We start from the raw sequence: 6,000 nt of genomic DNA on the forward strand, positions 1-6,000 counted from the left end.
CTGCTTGACCTGCTGAGTCACTCAAGCACTTTGTCTTTGTTTCATTATCTTCCACATCCTTCTCCTTGGTGTATACATGTCTGAGGGACCTCACCCTAATTGTCTGGTTCCACATCTAGATTACCTCTTTAGTCTCCAGGGGCACCCATCCTTTCCCTAGTTAGTCTTGCACCTGATATATTTATAAAATGTCTTAGATTCTCCTTTGCATAACATGTCAAGGATGTTTTCTGGTCCCTTCTTTGCGCCTCAAAATTTCTTACTTAAGTTTCCTCGGACAGTATTTTATCCTTGAGAGACTCCCTTGATCTTAGTTGCCTTCATCTGCCATAGGTCTCCTAATATTGTTTTCTAGATCAAACCTTCAAAATCCAGAACATGCTTGCCCTGAATTCTGAATAACTTAAAAAAAACTTGATTGTCAGCTGTTTCTCCCAATCTACATTCCCCAGATAATCTTAAGCAAATGAAATCAGCCTTTCCTTAAATAGGAACCTTAATTTGATGTCCAAATATTTAATCTTAAGAGATTGGTATGCATATTTTCAGACAACTGAACTTGCTTCCCAACACTCTTTAGGAATAAATCATTTTATGATACCTCCAAGATTTCGGTGTTAGGTAAAAGTTGGAAACAATGTGTGTGCCCAACTGTTGCATAACATTTAAACTGAAAGGATTGCAACGAATGAAGGCATTTTATTCATTTTCTAGAAATGACTGATACTACCTCTGTTCAGGAGCTAAACAGATATGGGTATTTGGACATGAGACCACCTAGGAATGTCAACTACAATGAGCATTACCTGCAGAGGAGATGGGTGCCACCAGCTCTACCTTGTCCATGTAACCAATAGTGAAAGTTGACCTGATAGTTACAACAGTTTTGGGATTGACTTTGAATCAATGAAAATGTTGGTGGTCGGAGTAACAAACTATTTTAAGTAGAACATACTGTACATGTGCTGCAAGGTGGGATTTATTTATCTTTGGGGATCTGGATATTCCTATCTGCATATATTTTGCATTGCGCCAACCATTTGTCTCAATTTTACCATCTGAGTGTTTTTGATGACAATTATCCTATCAGGTGTTTTGGCCATTTTCAGGATAGTGACCTTCAGAATTAGCTAGATAATCCTTGTTTGCTTCAGTGACATGCATTCCAAGCTCATGAATACCAGTCACAAACAAGGCCTGTGGTCTCTGACATTCTCCTGCTTTGATCCTTTCTTTTGTTATTCATTTCTCATGGAGTTCTTTTATGTAGCAGCGGGAATGTTTAGAAATTCTCATTGAGTGTGTGAGTTCCCTGACCCAGCCTGCAGAGTGCATAAAAATTTCTTGCCTCAAATATAATATTTTTCCAAATGCTCACTTTTTGTAGTATAGATCCCATATCAGCACTTTTGGTATGTTTTCATCTGCGATACTTGTGGCACGATAATGCATGCACATTTACCTTTATCCTACACTGAATTCAATTAATATGAAAATGGATAACCAGAAATTTAAGCCACGAGGGAATCAGGATAGAATATGTTGATATTGAAATTGAAATGAGACGTTATTGATTGGCAGTGCAGGTTGAAGGCTCATATGTTTAACTATTTGAGGCAGTTTTCATTTATTATGCTTTCAAGATCTTTGAAATATCTGAAGGCACACTACTTTCTTTCATTTGTATCTCATGTTATCACTGTAGAATAGGTGATAGATTAATTTGTTGAAAGAGTGCAGATTAACTTGTTAGCAGCATATAACATCTCGGCTGGGTAATCTAACAACTGTCTAGATGCATCAGTACAATGGGTTCTTTGGACACCATTAATTGCTAAACACAGCTGCTGTTTAGTAACAAAATGTTTTGACATTTTCACCTTATCAAAAATCAACTCTTATTTGGAGCTGAGAGAATTAATAATCATTTTTGTCCATAGCCATGAATATGAAAGATATTTGGATTTTCATTAGTGATTTTTTTCCCCATTTTAAAAACATGACATCAGTCTGAAGAAGGGTCCTGAACACAAACTTCATCTGTCATTTCATTCCACAGATGCAGCCTGGCCTGTTGAGTTCCTTCAGCAGTTTGTTTTTTTGCTTAAAGTTCCAGTGTCTGAGGTTTTTTGTGCCTCCATGACAATGAGTGGAGTTGCGAAGAGTGTGGAAGGGTGCTGAAGGATAAAAGAGATCAGTTGGAAATTTGGGAAGAAAAATGGCATGGAATTTAATCCGGAGAAGTGGACGATGATGCATTTTGGGAGGTCAAATGTAGGAGAAAGATCTATCATAAATGGCAAGACCCTTATGTATTGTGGGATCGGGTGCAAGTCAAAAGTTCCATAAAGTGGCAACAGAAGTGGATAGGATGGTATAGAAGATATACAGCATTTTTGCTTTTTTCGGCCAGGCATTAAGTATACAAATCAGGAAGCCATGTATCAAACTTAATTTAGGACATATTTGTGGTATTAAGTTTAGTTAAGTTGAGAGAGGGTGCAAATCAAAAGGAAATGGGTGAAGCAAGTCAATTTTACACCAAGTGTATGGAATGCCCTGGCAGGAGAGGCAGTAGCAATGCTTAAGGGGCATTTTGGCAGACACATGAAGTTGCAGGGAATAGAAAGATATGTAACATTGACTGGCTTTGTGTAGGGATTTATAAACCATTCCAATTAATTATTCCCATTATAATTTTAATTCATAACCTACATTTTATTGAATTAATCACTGATAAAATTGAATGTAGTAGTAGTATGACATCCGGCCTGATATTAACACTGATTGAATGACATCATAGGTAAAATCTAGCAGTGTGTTAGCCTGTTTGTAGTACAGGTGCACAACCTTTTATCCGAAAGCCTTGGGACCAGACACTTTTCGTAATTCGGAATTTGTCGGCCTTCGGAATGGAAATTTTTTAGCGTAGATTTTAATGGCTGGCTCAGTGGTAGAGTGCTCGGCTCATATCCGCAAGGTCGCGAGTTTGCGCCTTGATCCCGGCAGTTCCTCGGTCGCGAGTTTGAGTCTTCAATGTAGTTTTTTCTTGCAGAATAAATGTCTGTATGAAATGCAGTGTGTTGAATGAATTCCTGAATTTGTAAATGTGCCCGCAGCATTGAATCACCTCTCGCACTCATGTCACCCTAGCGGGGCTACATGCCCTTAGGCGGCCTAAGGCGACATTTTCACACTCTTATATCCGTGTGCAGCAGAGGCGACGTGCGTTTGGCGCCAAACATGAGCTTTGGCCTGCCATGTTTAGCGCCAAACGTGAGCTTTGGTGAGCTTTGGTGTGCAGACGACATCCTGGAAAAAATGTCCGGTTTCTTCCAGGTAGGCGATATACCCTCCCGGGCAATATACCCTCCACTTCTCTTTTATGAAGGGGATTTAGTTCCCCTTTCTTCCAGGACGGACCGGAGGTTCCGCTGTCACCTCTGCGGGCCACCCTCGGTGAACGCTCACTCAACTTTGTCTTGGGATTCCTACTCTCCCGCGCAATGTACCCTCACCTTCTCTTTTATGAATGGGGTATGATAATATGAATTTAGTTCCCCTTTCTTCGAGGACCGACTGGAGGTTCCGCTGTCACCTCTGCGGGCCGCCCTCGGTGAACGTCCTGTCTCCCTGTCCCTGGGATAGCAGGGGGCGATCAAACAGCACAATACCCCCCTCCCCCTCCACCTCCAGAGGAATCCGCTCCCCGATGGGCCACTATGGCGACAAGTGGCAGTTCGCCCACAGCCCGAGCTGCACAACCCCAAGATCAAGACGTACCTTGCACACCATCAGCTTCTGCCCCTACGGGGAGCATGTTCATCTGGAGTTGGAGCGGGGCTGGGCTGGAGTTGCTGATCTGGGATCTCCGTGCTTGCAGTGGGCCTGGGGGTCGGTGTCCCGATGAGGGGGTACAGCTCGGGCTGTGGGCGAACTGCCACTTGTCACCGTAGCGGCCCATCGGGGAGCGGCTTCTGGTGGTCCTGATGTCTCCGGCCAGTTTGCAGTTTTCCTCTGGAGTTGGAACGGGGCTGGGCTGCTGCTGGCTGTGGGTCTCTGGGATCTCCGTGCTTGCAGTGGGCCTGGGGGTCAGTGTCCCGTTGGTCCTGACGTCTCCGGTGACAGCATTGTATGCTGGCATCGCCGACGTGAAGAAGCCCCCACGCCGGTGCAATGGGTGGGGAGCTGGAGAGGGGAGGGAAGGGGTCACACACATGGCCGGGAAGCAGAGGGGTGTAGGTGGGGTGAAACTGAAGGGAGCTACAATCTGCTGCTCCCTGCCCGCTGAGTTAAAAAGTTCCCACGCAAGACTCACGATACACTGTGTATCGTGAGTCTACCGTGGGAACTTTTTAACTCAGCGGGCAGACAGCAGCATATTGTCAATTATTAACCCTCCCGCGCAATATACCCTCACCTTCTCTTTTATGAATGGGGATTTAGTTCCCCTTTCTTCGAGGACCGACCGGAGGTTCCGCTGTCACCTCTGCGGGCCGCCCTCGGTGAACGTTTTCAAGGACCTTTCTTCAAGGACTGAAAAAATGTCCGCTATTCGGAGGTTTTCGTTATTTGGATCTTCGGATAAAAAGGTTGTGCACCTGTACCTGGTTTCAGGAAGTGATTGGCATAGATAGGGTAGACAGACATAATCTTTTTCTCAGGATGGAAATATCAGAGGGGCAAGGTTTAAAAGTTTATGGAGATATGCTGGGCAGATTTTTTTGCATAGGGGGTGGAACGAGCTTAGGGGTGGTGGTTGAAGTAGATATGTTAGTATCATTCAAAAAACCTTTGGATCAGCATATGGATGGAGGGATAAGGGTTATGAACAGGTAGCTAGGTAATGGTCTTGGCATCATGTTCGCCGATGTTGTGAGCTGAAGGGCCAGTTCTTGTGCCATACTGTTCTATGTTCCTGAATCTATTAGTATTGCTATGTATCAGCAGTTGTAGGTTAAATGACGCTGGTTGAAGTTAGATAAATAAATGAAGCTGATGCTGAATAACACAATTAAACAAACATACATGTGTATTACACCATATTTGATAAGATATACTATAATATAACCATTTATTATGAGTTCTGATATAACATGCAAATAACTATTGTTGCAAATAGATATATAAAATTAAAGATTTACATTACATTGGGCTTTTTACAGGAGGAAATGTCTCTTGGAACTTATTTCGAACGGTAGGGTTTTATCTTGCCTTTATTAGATATTCCCTTGTTGCCAGATTTATTTTGGAAGTGTTCACGTTGGATTTTGGCATTCTGGAGAATATTGCTGCTGAAAGAAAACATGGCATAAATGCTTTGCAAGGATCTCCTGTTGGTCATCCTATGATGTACACTCCACAAAGCAAAGAAGGTAGAAGAGTAAGGAATAGCCTCAAATTTTCATGACCCAACAAATGCAAGAGAAAAGACAGACATGCCCTACCAGAGGACACAGTTGCCAAGTACTTGGTGTGCATATTTAAGCACCAAATACACCAAGGTGCATCCTTGTTGTTGTAAATAACTTGCTTTTGACTTTCATAAACTTAATTCAACAGGAGGAGGAGTGAGAGGTTTAACAGAGTGAGGCCACATGCAAACTGGAGGAACTGTACCCATTATTCTGCTTGGGTAGCTTGTATCCAAATGGCATGAACCTAGAATTCTCTGTTTTGGTAACCTCTAACCTACTCCTCCCCCACCACTTTCTCCTCTACATCCCCCTCTCATGCACCCAACCTGGACTTGTACCTATTCCTCCCTTCCTCCTTTCCATCCACCTACATTCCTTCATCTGGGTTTACAATTCACAACTCTTCAATTATTTTGTCTCTCTCCTTCTGTATTCTCATCTGTCCTTTGTCCATCCCTCTGCACATCAAATGAAAAACCCTCTGCTGCGTTCACTTATTACCTACAGTCCTATGCTTTGTCCTGCCTTCCTCTCTTCCAGTTTTCTTTCCTCCCATCCCCTGCAATCAGTCTGAAGAATGATC

Source organism: Leucoraja erinacea, chromosome 2 (assembly GCF_028641065.1).
Source record: "Leucoraja erinacea ecotype New England chromosome 2, Leri_hhj_1, whole genome shotgun sequence".
Classification (NCBI taxonomy): Eukaryota; Metazoa; Chordata; class Chondrichthyes; order Rajiformes; family Rajidae; genus Leucoraja; species Leucoraja erinaceus.